This window comes from Lissotriton helveticus, chromosome 9, assembly GCF_964261635.1.
Source record: "Lissotriton helveticus chromosome 9, aLisHel1.1, whole genome shotgun sequence".
Classification (NCBI taxonomy): domain Eukaryota; kingdom Metazoa; phylum Chordata; class Amphibia; order Caudata; family Salamandridae; genus Lissotriton; species Lissotriton helveticus.
Window position 1 is genome coordinate 66,311,009 of NC_136070.1, and position 16,608 is coordinate 66,327,616.

The 16,608-nt window shown below is 43.8% G+C and overlaps 1 protein-coding gene across 1 annotated transcript in view; it reads right to left on the reverse strand.

The window, feature by feature from the left end:
• Nucleotides 1-2,844: 2,844 nt before the first annotated feature.
• Nucleotides 2,845-16,608, reverse strand: part of LOC144780925 (uncharacterized) — a 129,748-nt gene continuing 115,984 nt past the window's right edge. The window contains exon 13 of the mRNA XM_078659467.1: nt 2,845-4,989. The gene's annotated coding sequence lies outside the window, so the exon portion shown is untranslated. The remainder of the gene's footprint in view (nt 4,990-16,608) is intronic.

The window sequence follows — 16,608 nt, forward strand, 5'->3', positions numbered from 1 at the left end:
CAGATCTCTGTTTAAAACAGTAATGCTCCCTCATCTCCTATACTATTTTGCTAACCTCTCACAAAAATAATTTCGGGATTTGGATGTGTTACCAGGGGACCTTATCTGGCATAATGGTCGCCGCAGAGTGGTGTTGATCAAGATGCAACTTCCAACTACAAACACAACCATCTAGCGGCTCAGTTGCAGTGCATAAGCTGTTGGTTCTTGGGGCATCTACTGGAGCACACCCCATGTCCGTTACAGCCCAAACAATTACCTTGTATTTTTATCGCACAAAGTACGGGTGGTAAACGGCAACCCCGGCTGATATGGGGTAGCCCATCACTACTTTAAAAGAGGCTTGCTCTTTACTAAATATGTAGGGATAGATTTACATTTTGCAATGGGTTTGTGTCACACCAGTGACACAAACTAGCACAAAATGTTTTTTTTCTAATTTACTTTTGCTAGAATGTGGCCTAAAAGTGGTGCAAAGCAGCACGAAAGTACTGCTTTGCGTTAGCGTCAAGGGAGTGTAACATGGGTGTTCCTATGCAACCAGCCATGCTTTTTGATGCAAAACCCTATCTACTAACAACAGTGAGCAGGGATTTGCACCAAAAATTAACACCATTTGAAAGGAGGCGTTAAAAGGAAAAATATTTTCATTTCCCCTTTCTTTTCTGACTTTGCATGTGTGCTGCACTGTACAGCACAACACACAAGATGATGGACGGAATGTTGCACAATGGCAAAACATTCACCCCCAGTCACAGATCTGGGTTTAATCCATCGTTATTTTGCTCACCAAGCCACACCAGTCAGACTGGACTGTTCCCATGAGGCTCAGGGTCAAGGCTGATTTGCATATGGCCATGTCTGAACTGGGGTGGTGTGGAGTGCAAAAAAACGATGGATTTAGGCCCAGATCTCTGTACTGGGGTGAATGTATGACATTGTTCTGCATTCTGTCCATCAACTGTTGGTTTTGCACTGCACAGCACGCTTGCAGAGTAGGAAAAGTATAAAATTAAGTCTAAGCATAGCATTTTCTACTGGACGGGTATTCCTTCCAGTACAAAACCTATGCTAGACTCATGCACACACACTTGCACTATGGTGCAAAGGCTTGTGCGTGGCACTCCGCAGCAAAATCCTGCACCCACGCTAGGTAGAGGGGAGGAGGGTGCCACATCTCTGTCGATATGGTGCTCTCGTGCTTGCTCGATGTCATGCAGCTCAGCATTTTTGGCTGCTGCGTTGCGTGACAGTTTTGTAAATCTGGGCCGTAGTGCCTAACGCACCCTTATTTCTTTTACAGTTTTGCCAAAATATCAGAGTAGTTTGACTGTAGGAGAACTAGGCCCCTGAGTGAGGTGGGCATAATGTCGCAGGGTGATATGTTTCAGGACGGCTAGCTTATAACATTCATCTCCATCCTGGAGCAATTAACATCCACAGAGATTCCAAGTTTAACCACCAGGACCATGATCAACACTTGTCGAACTATCTGGGGCATAACTACGATGGCGCCTCAAACACATTGCCTCATTCAAGCACTATGTACGATTGGCAGTGGCCTTAGAACAGTGAGCTCACTTCCTGGACCTGGTTCTATTGATAACCAAGTGCACCATAAACTTGAAATCAGGGCCTGCCTCTAGCCCGTGCGAACTGAGCCCACGCCCAGGGCGCAGACCTCCAGAAGGGCGCCGGAACTCACTACGACTTATGCCCAAAGAAAAGTACGCTTAAACTCTTTTTTCTGAAGCTGCTACTGCCCTCGTCTACTTTTTTAAAATTAATTTTTGAAGGCGTTCCTTAATCTTGTACTGTCACCTTCCTCCTACTCCTCTTAATCGTTCAATATATAAAACAATTAAAAAGGACGAGAGGGAGGGGGTGCCAGATTTGGACACACCCAGGGCGCTTTCTAAGAAAAGGACAGCACAGCTTGAAATGGAGAGCGTAGGCACCCTCTCTGTAGCACGTGGCAGTATGACACACAGTGACGCCTCCTCTGCTAAGGCGAAGAAGTGTCGCCCACTGAGCAGGTCAAAGAGGAAAAAAATAAAATGATAAAAACTCATTGTTATTATCATATCATTTTTCCCATTGGCTCAGCTGGGTAGGGGCGGGGCGGGGCTGCTTTGCTCACAGACCAGGACAGGGGAGGAGTGATTTTCCCACTTCGAGTGCACAGGACGAATTTGGCCGGCCATCTCGGGTCAGTCAAACCGTCATGCGCACTTTGTATGTTCTCCATGCAGGCTGCATTACAGTATGCATAGAGAACAAGCCCAGCTTTCCATTCTCTGGCGGAGCACCGACTGGGAGCTGGGTGCTTCCTGACACGGAAGCGGGTGAAGATGGAGAGGAGGCGGCGGCAGACAGCAGCCAGGTAAGTGTTTATTCCCCCATGATCTGGCCCGCCTACCACCTCTATATACCAACCGCCACTGATGCCACGCTGAAGTCGGCCAAGGCTGAGACTAATGCCTTGTAAAAGAAAGAGGACAAAGACCTCAGGAAGCGGCCAATTGCCAATGGAGGGGACCATATACTCAATTTCAAAGGGGTCAGTGAACGACGACACTTCAACCAGTGGTTAGCGTGGCTACTGGAAACTCTGTCGCGATCATATACTAGCGTGACCAGGCATCCCGGATTTCTCAAGACAGTCACGGTTTTCAAAGGACTTTGTCGGTGTCCCAATGCTTTTCCTAATTTTAAATACATGTCCAGGTTTTTGGGACAAAGGCCAAGCCCTCATGTAACCATTACACACTAATGGGGTAACCCAAAATACGTCAAAGGACCTGGGTACAATGTGGTAAAGACACAAGCTGGTCTAGACGTCCCTTTTTTTTGGTCAAATCTGTTTATTAGCATTTTTGAATAAAGACATCACGTTTCATGAGACATTTCAACATCGAATGCACAGTAAGCGGTCATAACAGGCTGTCCTCACATGTCTATACGCCCTACACGTAGGCAGTCTAGCCACTGGTTTAAACAAGAGAGAAATTGTCCCGCACATTACTGGCAGATCAACAATTGTCAGGCAACTGCCTCAGGTCAAGTCTTCGCCTGTCCTCACGCTAAGTTGGTGTATGTTTAGCAAAATAGAAGGTGGATCTTCCCTACAGCAGGACTAAGTACATCATTGACAGTTATATAACAGCTTTAACTCAACAAGAAAGAGAGCACAAATGAAACAGCGGCATGTTTAATTGCATCAATGCCACGTAGTACAGTTCCCACCTCCTCCCTCCAATAGCCCCCCGCGCACGCGCACCCACCACAGCCACTGCTAAAACCACTCTCTGAGCCAGTGTATCCATGGTGAAGAGTGACAATGGTCATTGGAACGGCTAAGTAGGAGTTTACTGCGCTGCACACCCATCCTCAGAGGTCGCCGGTTAGGCATCCATGGTCTAGATGTCCCTTATTTGGAAAAGCCAAACGGGGGAGGCAAAAAACTGTGACTGTTCAATTCAATTGGCTACGTCACTGAAACTAGTTTTCACATAATTGATATAGGTGAGATAAACCTATTCTCTTAACAACACACCAGAGAGAAAAGGAACAACTGCATTTTCGAGACAAAATCTCATTTATATTTTCTTTTTTTAGACATGGCAAAGTAAATAAAACATACAAATGTCAAACGTATTGTTAAACGGTGCTCATGTGCAGGGTGAGTGAAAAAAGGGAAAGTCTGTACCACTCTATACAGCAGGAGCAATAAAATCCGGTCCAAACCTTACAATTTGCTACATTGTGAACATTGATGTATCTGCCAACTAAAAGCACTTGGGTCCAAACCTTATAATTTGCTACTGAGTAACACAATCGTAAATCCTGATGAAACGGCTAACTAGTAAATTGTAACTTTAAATCATTAGTTCTTAACCTTTTGACTTCTGTGGACCACAACCTAATCAGTACAGGAAACTGTGGACCGCCACTGAATCATTATTAGAATCCAGGGGCCCTTAATGAGTCGTTATTAGAATCCAGGGACCCCAGCTTAAGCCAATTCGATGAATTGAACTATAAACAAATACACAAAAATACAGAAACCGGCATTCATCAAACAAATACACAAATGATGAAATATTTTATTTCATTCACAACAATGTAATAATGTAAAAACTATTTTTAAGTTTAATAGGAAGGTTGGAGCTTTTCTAAATTCAATTGAGGTTACCCATTGTCCATACTACACTATGTTTTATTTACTTGCACTGCTCCCAGAAATAAGTTGGAGGATACCAACTCAATTTTTAGCCTCCAATTTCAAATTCCTAAACATTTACAGAACATTTTAAAATTTCCAATTTTACATTTTGTATCTATAATTATATACACTTTACTAATCTGTTAACATTATTTAATTTTCTAAGCAGTCATGGACCCCCTGGATAGGGGCCTGTCCCCCAGGGCCCCCTGGATCACAAGTTAAGAACCACTGCTTTAAATCGTATCATAGATGGCCACAAAAACCTGGATCGAACTTTGAAATTTCTACTAATGTACACAATTAGTTCTGCTAATACAGATGCAGGCTCAGCTCGTTTAACCTAGCAGACATGTTTGTTCACTTGCCAATTCAAATGGAAGAATTCCCTCATGGACACTGCATCAAACAATGCAAGGCGACTGCAGTAACTCTGACTTGTGCAATCCACACCAATGGATAAACTGATAACAGGATGACTAGGCAACTAAAATACTGCCTGCAAATCAGGCAACTCCATGGTGAATTGCTGATCGTGTGCTGGTCAGTCTCCTTGCAAAACTGCCAAATGGCAAATTAAACAAGCATTGGTAATGCACCAGTTTCGCCCAAGTATCGCAGGAGTGGAAAGGATGTAGCACAGCAGCCAGAGCTGCTGACTCAAGAGCTGGGGATCCTGGTTTGAGTCTCGGCGGCGCAACATCCTGTGATTCTGGGCAATTCACTTAATCGCTCCCGGTGAAAAGATGCCCCATATAAATATCCTGTAAGACGAAAAAGCAGAAAGAGGCAAAACTTTATAAAAAAAATAGTTCCACTAACGCAGATGTTAACAGTATTTAGGCTACAGGAAACTGATAAGAGAAGCAGTCTAAAAACAAGCATTGGTAAATACAGGAAAATATGCTACAACCAATGTAAATGGAGGAAAAGTAAGTAGCAAGCACAGGAACCAATGAAAAGCCAGGAAAGAGAGAGGGCAGGATGTAAGCCTCTTAAGTTTATATTAAAAACAATAGATTTCACAAACGAAACTTAAAAACCATTACAATGCGGTCAACAATGGGCGCATAAACCACTTTATTTTTTTACTTTCAACTATACTGCTGTGCAGCATGGTGAAAAAATATTGACAAAGCCAAGAGATGTTGCATTGGCAAGACCTATTCACTTTGCCAATGCTTGGTGAAATGAGCTTCTCCACTGCGGCATGCTTGCTGTAAAGTGATCCATTCCCAGTGATTTAAAAACAGTACACAGGGGTTTTCAACAACACAAAGGGGCAAACTTCCCTGGCCCTAAATGATGCGTTGTTGGCGTATAAGGTTAACCATTCGCCGTTTCAATGTCACTGACTTCTGAGAACCAGTCACAAACCATGGCCAGAGGAGGGTGAGCAAAAAGGACGTTTGAATTTTTGAACAGTTAGGTGCTTTCTAGGCAGATCCTCAGGTGTTCATGACAGTGATGGCAGCACACCTGGGCTGTTGAAAGCAGGCTCACCATAGTCAGTTTAGTGAAACTCCTTACATCGCAATCAACATGCCGAAGTCACACCTGACTCCTTCGTAGTGGCTCCCTTTCATTGGAGCCCTCCTGGGTACATTGTGCTTTTGGGCCTTCCCTCAAGATCAATGAATCTAGGACACTCAGATCCAATCAAAATATTACATTTATTCAGACCATTGGCCTTTAAAACAAATAAATAATAATTATGCATTAAAAGTCCATCACACCACACACATATATACATTAAAATAGTACTCATTTTTTGTCATAAATACTATACAGTACATCCTAGGGTTAAAACCACAATCCGTAGATATACTGGAGCTCCAAACTTAACAAGCATTGAAAATGCAATAGGTCTCGCATTAGAAAAGTTGGAGCTATTGGTTTTGTAAATAACAATTTTTTTATGTGTTGGTCTTGAAAATAGCAAAATTAATAGCTTTGTCATTTACAATGCCAATACTTTTAACTTTTTCAAATGTGACACCTATAGCATTTGTAATACAACATGTTTTGTATGTACGTGACTTACATGTATTCATATAACAAATACAAATGGCTTTTAATTTGTTTAAATAATTAATACTTAAATAAAAGTTCTTGTAATTTATAATAGCAATAGCTTAAACTATTGTAAATAACTTTTGTGAAGAATATGTTCAGTGCATTTTATTGTGACGAAAATGCAAGAACAGAGGTGAAATATTAGTTGATTTTACAAATAACAATGGCTTTTAATTTTTTTTCGAATAATTAATACTTAAATGAAAGTGATTGTAATTTATAAAGGCACTAGCTTAAAGTAAATCCACAAAAAAAAAACGATAGTGTAATATGGAAACATTTACCGCCGAACTGAGAACAATGTAATGTGAAAGCTCTTCATATTAGTACAGCTGCAGAACTCCTAATGTTGATTAAGTGCACTATAAAAAGAAAACTCAAAGGAATAAATCTGTGTCACTCGAGCCCTGCGATGGGGAGAGTGATTTCCATATTTAGAGCATTACATTAATAAATGTCACAAGCTTTGTCTCTTGTGCCCGTTTACACAGGTGATTGAGGCATGGTCTGTGGCAAGCGAAAAACAAGGGGGAGGGGCATATCTGTGCCCAAAAAGATGAACCCCTGGACCAAACGCGAGGCCACCCCTTGATAAGCTGAAGGTCTGGGATCATTGGGAGTGTGTGGGGATGATTGCTAAACAGGACGTTCTAAATCCTTGTTTTGAGGTAATGTCTCTGTGCACAAACCAGCCTGCAGGCGCTGCAGCCAGGTCCTCTCCTAAAGTGATTGTAACATGGAATCTGTGAAGCAGACATTTGTTTTATTGTATTTACTGCCCTGGAGATCCGGGTTTACAAAAGGACAACAGAAGGAGAAGGCCATAAAACGAGCCAAGCGTGTAATGCCCAGTGATCCGGCTCGCAACAGCCTGTGCTTCTGCACCACAAAGGAGCCGACTAATGAGAGGTGCAATGCAGCCTGGAGAAACGCGAGAGATGGCCTGGCGACGGCAAAGTGAAAGTAAACAAGTTAAAAAAATATAAAAGTATTTTAATTTGTTCTTAGCTTTGTGCGCAGTGCACAGATATACATTATCCCCTGAGATGCTGTTTTTCCCGAAAGCTGTCCAGTGACCCACGGAACTGTTTCATAACACAACCGACAATCTCAAATGGTTACACGTGCAATTGTAAGGCTGAAATCCGCTAACTGTCCTAAACTGTCCACCCCGCAGTTGCCGAGCGCGCAGAAGTTTCTCTTGAAGAAGAACGCCGGCAGAGTACGCGAGACAAGGACACTTTTTTTAATACTTTTGATGGATGCCGGTGGAGGAGAGAAGCCGAAGCTCACGTCGAAGAGGCGGTGGGGGTGAGACAGAGCAGTTCACGGAAGTCTCATTTGGCTTCAACCAGCAAAACAAGAAAAACAAGTTAAAAATAAAAGTAGACGGGGAGGGGGGAGGAGAAACGCGAGAGACGGCCAGGCGGCCGTCAAAGTGAAAGTACGGCCGGCCGGCCATGGGCAGTGAATAAATTAGGGGAGGAGAAATGCCTGAGGCAGAGCGCACGCTGGGGGATGCCTGTGGGAGGGAGGCTGGTGGCTTTGATGTGCACGCGCTTTTTAGGTCATTGCGCTTGCGCATTGAGCTTGCTTTTCACGGGCACAGCATCAAATCGCCCCGATGGTTAAGCTCTGGTTTAAGCCCCTATATTCTCGCAAACTCAATGCGCAAGCGCACTGACAGGCGAGACCTAAAAATTAAAACTAGAAAAATTCCTTTAAATGCAGTTAAAGGCCTTCAAATTGTCCAAGTCACAGCCCAAAATTTCAGTTCTATTTGAAAATTCACTGCAAATTTACGATTCAAAATCACACATCTAAGAAGAATTTGTTTCAAGAACTTTTTATGTATTGTGAAAAACCTTAGGCAGGCCAATAAAACATGAAGACAATCACACTTTATCTTTAATCTTAATTTAGTGTTATCTCGCTTTAAACTTCAAAAGCGCATGTTTTAGCAAGGGATTTGTCAATGTGTCCACATGGTGGAATCCATTTTCTGTATGCCGTGACTTTCTTATCAACTGCATTGAGATCTCCCTATTTAGGTTACCAATATCAAGGTCTCTTGCATGCTTTTTCCTCGATGCACGCAACTCTCTTTAGAAATCTGAATTTCACAGCTACCAGAAAATATATTTTTTAATCTCCTACAAATTTCCCCCAACTTTTTTTAACCTTTTTTGCCCAACTCAATTCACTATGTAACCTCTCACCCTTACAGAATGTGGCGATTATTAGATCACCTCCTTTTACTCTATCAAACCTAGGGCCATATTATCAAGAACAGCGATAACATTATCGAAACTGCCCTTAAAGCAGCGATGAGGGGCTTGATAAGATGCCCTTGTGAATTCCCAAAGAAGCCCAGGTTCCCACCAGAAGCTGGGCTTCAATGAGAATTCACAAGGGCATATTATCAAGCCCCTTATCGCCGCTTTAGCAGCAGGTTTCTCCCGCAAAAGCAGCGAATTATACCATGATATGAAATCCTCCGGTACATCATTACCCAGGATTCATTCCCTTTGCTGCTGAAAAGCACTCTGATATCCTTATAGTTAGTCGCCTAGGAGAGTCTACTTGCACTGGGAAAACCTTTTCCCCAAGCTTCTTCACCCCCAATTTTAATACCCGAATATGCGAATGATAAGTACCATCTAATTCTAAAACCCTAAAATCAATCACTCTAAAAAAAGAACCCTGCATGAATGAAAATGTAATCTATCATGTCCTCTGCCTACAATATCCACAGGTTTGCTTTGCCGGGCAATCTGTGCAGAAGCGTCCATTTAAACTAAGCAGCCCTATTGATGCCAAATATTCTTGTAATGCAGTATCACGCATCATGCATCCATTCATTGGAAAGGATGCAGGGTTTATTTTATAAGATGTTAGCATATTTTTATACATTGGGTCACCATTTTGAGGGTCCAGTATATGATTAAAGTCTCCCATTAGCAATGTCATCAGTGACTCATACCTTGTAGATAAACTTTCCAGGTCCCCTTTCATAGGCTTTAGCTGGGACTCGCACTCATTCATATTTGCAGGCTGAATATACACATGAATAACAATTACACAGTCCATCTTTATTAAACAATTGAATTAAACAGGAGATCTAATTGCCTGCCACCTTCAGTGCTGTAACTTGTTTGCCACTTTTGCGGATATCAGTGCCATCAAACCCCCCCCACCCCCCAATTGGGCGGCCCTGACCCATTTTCTCAGTTTTTTTTACAAATCAAGAAAAATCCCTTGATTGAAGCAGGCTCTTCGCACAGCCATGTTTCATGTAAGCATCTGAACTTATATGTTTCCATTAATTCTTTAAAAACTTCCAGAGATGAGAATTTCCTAAAACCACCTATATTCCAAAAAAGACCCCCCCCCCAGGCTGTGTGAAATACCTTTGTCCTAGTGAAGATCACTCAAGTCCTTCCCCACCCCTCTCTTTCAAGGTACATGTAAAATGAATTTGATAAACAATCATAACGGTTCCCGAGACCGATACCTGCACCGCCTGACATACCGTCTCTTTTATGGTTGGTTAATGGAATAATACCTTTAATGCTTCCTTTATTATCAATATCAACTAATCTTCGATTGCAGCTCTCAATAGCGTGTATCTCTACTTGGTTTAGGCAGAGCCCAGCATAGGTTTTCAAAAGGTCCCCCCCCCCCCCGGATATTTGAATTCTATCTCTTGTGACTGGAGAAATGGTTAGAGCGGCAGACCCTGATGCAGAGGTCTAGCCTGGGACCAGGGTTCAATTCCCGCCTCAGCGGGTCTTGGGCTCAATTTCCCCGGACCTGATAATTCTCGCCTCGGTGCCTATTCTAATCATGGGTCCCACTCTGCAACTCTGGACAATAGCTTGCTTAATCTCCACAACGGCCCCAACAGCGCTGGGATGCCTGGCTTCACCTTGGGCGTGCCAGGAGTGGACATTTCACAGGGAAAAGCCAGAAAGGGTTCCACAGTGGTATGAGTTCAGCGCCAAGATGCCCCGTTTCTGGGGCAGCAGTGCGCTTTACAAGCACAAATTCATTTCATTTCACTAATAGAATCCCTTCCTTCAACATCTCATCTTCTGCTTTCATCAAAGCCGTTTTCAGAATCGAGTAACACCTTAGCCACCTCTTTACCTTCTTTTCTTGAGACAAACCCCACTTGCTTTAGATCTTCTGTGGATATTTTCTGCAGACTCGGCCCTTGGCAAGTGAAAACAGAAGTTTTGAGTGATTTAACAGGAACAATTTCCTAATTCTTTTCTGGGTTTTACTCAATTGTAAGGGCTCCAGATAAACCCACAATGCCCATAGAAGTTACCCTTTTGTTTCCTCCTCCTCCTATTACCTCCCCCCCCCCCAACACAAGGAGGCTTGCTATTATCACCGACCTGCTACCATCTTCTCTCATTTCCATTTGTTTGAGGGATTCCTGCCCTCTTGATCTAATATTGGGATCGTGCTTATACAGCACTATCTTCTTTTGTGGCTGAGCCCCACAATTCTGCATATTCCGCTTGACATCCCTTTGCATATCAGCCTCCTTGTCCTTTACCATCCTACCTGACTTTATTACCCTTATTACTTGTCCTAACTTTATACTTTCTTCCTACTGTTAATTGCCCATCCCACTTCTTTTTGCCTTCATCGCTTTCCTTTTATCTTTATATATTCTCCTCCAATGGCAGTTATAGCTCTTATGTCCTACATGGCTTGCTAACTTTCTAGTCCACTTTGGGCGTTTTGAAATATAAACCGACTGGGACCCCTCATATCGCTGTGTGATATCTTCTCCATGTTTGGTTTCTACACATTCCACTTTATCCTTATTATCTACTACCGGCCTAACTAACCAAGGGGCATATTATCAAGGAACAGCGTTAAAATTATTGCCGCTTTAGCTGCAGGAAACTGCCTCTAAAACGGCGATAATTGGCTTGATAATATGCCGTAGAGAATTCCAATAGAAGCCCAGGTTCTGGTGTGAACATGGCTTCTATTGGAATTCCCAAGGGCATATTACCAAGCCCATTATCGCCGCTTTGGCGGCAGTTTCTTGCCGCTAAAGCGGCGATCATGTTACCACCTTGATAATATGCCCCTAAGGCAGTTATTTATCTGTTTTAATCCAGCTACCATACCCAACAAGTATTCTTCCTGGTTCTTTACCAACTCATGTTTTCCCATGATAGCCTCACGAACTCGCAGGTTATTCTGCGTTGCAGCATTACGTCCAGGATGGAGGCTGTAGGGGAAGCTGACATTTCCAGCCTCAACAAGGACTGTAGGGTAAGAAAAGTGGCCTCATTCGGGACTCATCCCCTAATTAACTTACTAGCATTTACATGATTATTAGTACCACATGATGAAAGGTTGCTCTTTCTTGCTGGGGAGCCCAAAGAGTCTGAGTCCAAATCCAACCCTATTTATTCTCTCATTGAACCCTCCACCTCAAGGCCTGATCCTGTACCAGCTCAGGTGACCCACTGTCTTCTCCCCGATATTTGTGCTTCCACTTCGCTCTTTCCTTGTATCGTGGGCTTCAGGTTCCTCTAAAAATGGCTACGCAGAAACTCTTATGTAGATTGATTTATTGGGGTCCTTCGGGACACTATGAGCTCTTTGTTCGGGGGCGATATAAAGCCCCTTTTCTTCCCGAACTTTTGCCTGAACTTCCTCTGGACTTCCCATTTGTTCTTGAGGCAGATAACCTGCTCCTCTGATCTGCCCTCTATTTGGAGGCATTGCTTCTGATCAAGGCTGAATTGCTCTCCACTGACTTGCCTTTAACAGGGATATATTGGGCTGGACTTGGCAAGGCTCACCCAGGGTAACATGCCTCACAGCTTCCTGGGACTATTTAACCGGTTGTTCAGTCCTGTACAAATGCCCTGAGAGATGCAAGAGTCTCAAGGTTCAAACAAGTAGAGAACTTCACTCACCTCCTCCCTTTGCATCCAAGCGCAATCGTATCGCTATCACCTATTTCGCTAATCTGCTGCTGCCGCCACCTCCCGATCACCCTTTAAGTTTAACTCCACAGACTAGCCTGACTCCATCCTGTCGCATGTCCAACTCACCACGGCTTGGGAGAGCCAACACAGTGTGAAGGCGGCCAGTCCTCTGCCACTACGCACCTCCAACTAATTTCACGCAGGCGAGGAAACCCACGGAAAAACCACAGCCCATGGCAACACGGCAGACAGCAAATAACACTCAGCAAACACTGGCCTGGAAAAACAGGAAAGCAGGTAGGCACAAGCACGTCAGCAGGCTCTCAGAAGTGCGATTACACGCGGGTGATGTGGCAGAAGGGAGGAGCTCCTGCTAGGATCCAAATGTTTTAGACTCCGTCCTGGGTCTCAGTGAGGACAGCTCTAAGGCTTCTTGTTGTACTTGCCTTAAGCATCCTGTTCGTTGACTGTGCCATATGGCACATGCAGGCTCTACAGGGGGATGTAAAGTTTCAGTGGGTCCAGCACCATGGTAAGCTGTCAGATTCCATCCAGGTTTTGAAGAAGGAAGGAAAAGATCTGCTGGGGGTGGCTGCTTGATTGCAATTGGACCAGTGGCAGACCACTCTCTCCCCCCCACCCAGGCTGATGGTCATGATGCATGTATCGGTGCTGGGTTAAGGAGGCCACCTCGGAGAGGTGGTGATCAGAGGACTACCTCCCACCCATCAATAGGAAACAGGAGCAGGTACTTATGTACAACACTCGCAATATGTGGTGGTGCAACATGTAGAGCGGGGTAGGATTATGGGCCCTGTGCCAGGAGGCTTTATGTCTCTGGAATTGGTTGTTTTCAGGACATTTCCCTGATTGCACCCCACCTGGCAGGATCTTTAAATGCTTAAATTCATAGGTGGCGCAGAGTATAAAAACCCTAGCTCATTCTTTTCACCACTGCAGAGAACACAGCGTGTTCCAACTTTTCTGCTAAGGAGTCCTCAAGGCAGTTCACATACACAGAGACACCTTCGATCTAGACTCTAGCTTTGGACTCCTGTATGCCTCTCCATCACTACCTCTCCTTCCCAGAGTTCTGAAGAAGATCAGCAATGATTGTGTCTAAATCATCATACTGACACCAGACCGGCCAGGCGAGTCTGGTACCTGGAACTTCTGTCTACGAGCATCTGTCTCAGATCCAGCTGCTCCTTCGGGAGGATTTTCTGCTGCAGGAACAAGGCAGAGTCCTGCCTCAGTGCCTGCCCTCCAAACACCTCCATGTGTAAGATTGAGTGGTGACAGTTAACTGCTTTCGATCTCCTAAGGTCGTAGATGTCCTTTTGGCAGCTAGTCATCCAGTAACCAGTACCATCCATGCTGGACTCCGGGAAAAGTTTGTCGCTTGCTGTATTTCTCAGCATATTCAACCTTTGTAGGCCCAGTTATCCAAAATGTTGTTTGTTCTTTCTCTAGTACAGCAAGTACTTTCTGTGACTATTATTAAGGTTATTTGTTGGCCATTTTAGCCTTTCTAGGGTTACCTGATCAATCATCGTTATTCAAATCACCTGTTGCGATGCGCTTTATGAAAGGGCTAAGCCCTATGTTTCAACCCAAATCCTTTGTAATACCACATTGGGGACCTAAATGTGAGCCTAACATTCTTGATATTCACCCCATTTGATCCAATGCATAGCTGCTCACTGTGTCTTTTAATCCTGCTGAAAGTTTTCCTCTTAGAAATAATGTCAGGTCATTGCACGCATGAGTTGCAAGCCATATCAGTCGAACAGCCATTTACCACATTCTCCCAAGCAAACTGGTTCTCAGAGCCAGGGTGATATTCCTACCAAAACTCGTGTTCCTTGTTCACGATGGACAGTCTAGCTCCCCTCTGTGGAGTTTGCACCGCCACATCCATCTAAGGAGGAAGAGTCTCTGCGTTTAGTTTACATTTAGTTTAGTCAACAATTGACTAAGGGGTACCACTTTTTCCGGATCTGCGGTTGCTGGCGCGGAAAAAAGAAGAACTGCCGTCAGCGCGTGAGGGCGGCGTCTAAGTACTCCGGCGACTTCATCCCGGCGCCGACGACGGCCGCAGAGCCGCAGACGACGCCTACCGACGCGCAGGGGTACTGCTACGCAAAAGTTTCCGGATCCAGTCTGACGCCTGGGGATATTCTAAGGTAAGGAATCTAATACTAACCTGTTTCTTTCAGATATAGCTTTACAGTTCTATATTGACAGTACCAAAGAACACAGAGTGGACAATCTGCTCTTTGTGGGATTCACAGGAGCAAAGAGGGTATAGTAGTGTTGAACTGAACTATTGCCAGATGGGTAGTCATCTGCATAAAGATATGCTGTGCACTATCAAAGAAGCAGCCTCCAAAAGCTAGAGACTTCATTCCACCAGGACTAAGGCTGCCACCACGGCATTGGCGCATTGAGTGCCTGTCTTGGACACCTGCCAGGCTGCTACATGGGTGTTAGCGCACATGTTCACAAAGCACTACTGCATTGATAGCTAGGTCGGGAGGGATGGCCACTTTGCCAGTTCAGTCCAGCAGGACATTCGGTCTGAGCGCAAGAGGATTGCTGACAAAAATCTCTGGATCCACAGAGTGGTTTGATTTGCAGACAGTATATTTAGTTACCTAGTTAGTCATCCTGTTATCAGTTTACCCATTGATATGGACTGCACAAGCCAGAAGTACTGCATTCTTGTTGCATCGTTTGATGTAGCATCCATGAGGGAATTGTTCCCTTTGAACAGGTAGGTGAACATGTATGTCTACTTGGTTAAAAGCTCTGTGCTTTGTATGTATTAGCAGTACTAACAGTGCCATCACATAACTTAGTAAATATTTCAAAGTCCGATCCAGGTTGTTGTAGCCGACTGGGGATATTCACAAAATGATGTATCGACCAAAAAGAGTGTTACCGAAGATAAGTAATTTGTCCTTTAGGAGTGATTTAAAAAAGTGTTTTGAGGTTTAATTTTCTGATACATCTCAAGAGATAACCAAGATATTAACATTTGACAAAATGAAAAAATGCAATGCCTTGCTCAAGGTATATATTTTTACTTTTGTAAGAGTCTTGCCTGAAATACCGAAAGCTATACTATATCTTTTGAATCCTTTCCCTTTAGATCTGGCGGTGGGTCCACTGTTCTGTTGTGCCCTGTGACACAAGTAAACGCTGGTAGCCAAGTAAAGTTCATAAGTACCTTTATTCAGTAGCTGGTCCAAGTACATCCAGATGGTATACAAGTACATAAGATAGGTAGTCCAGGTAAACAGGTGAAGTAGATGTAGGTTAGCCTGTAGTCAACCCTTAGTTCCAAGTAATAGCAAACCCCCCCCATGCGCAGCCTGCCTGCTGCTCAGCCAAGCTCTAACTGTCATTCCTCATTCCCACAGACACCCAACATTCCGTGCAACACTGAAGTCCCAACATTCTACAGTAAACATACACACAGTGGCTGAGCAGCAAGAAGATTGATAAACTACACAATATAAATAAACTATGCAGGGCATAACACATCCCCCTCCTTTTGAAAAGAAAACGAAAATTGCAAATACAGATAAAGATTAAGAGAGAAACTATGCACAACAAAAATGACAAATGCAATAAACAGTTCAAAACCCAGAGATGTGCAATAAAGTAAACATCACGAGAGGGTCAGAGCCATTAGAAACAGAAAGAATGGATAGCTTACAACCAATAAATTGAGTAAAACAACCCATCCTCTCCCAATGAATATAAGAAAAATTCATTGCGAACTGCAAAGGGCAAAAACACACCCCGCAACTACGATCCCTACAGTAAGGGAACAAATGAATAGACAAGCTTCCTCACATAAGGAAACTTACATACGCTGTGAAGATTGAGCTAAAAACCAATCATTCACCCCTCATATGAGGTACAAACACTTGGAACTGTGACCCATAAAGTCCTCCCCCCTGGTAAGGGTCTGAGACTTTTACGATGTACATGGGACCATAAACCATGAAAACTCACCCTGTGTAGGGGAACTGTACCCATGAACCAAAGATAACCCAGAGTAAGCGATAAATGTTATGTTAATTAGTGGAGACCCAATAAACATACCCCGTGTCAGGGTTACCAACTCGAACACCTGTAAATAGGAACCATAACCATGAACCCACCCGTGTAGGGGCTGAGTGTAAAGCTTTATGAGAAAGGGACTCGTTCCCAAACCCTCACTCCCACAGACACCCAACATTCTGTGCATCACTGAAGACCCAACAGTAAACATACACAGTGGCTGAGCAGCAAGAAGATTGATAAACTACAAGATGTAAATAAACTATG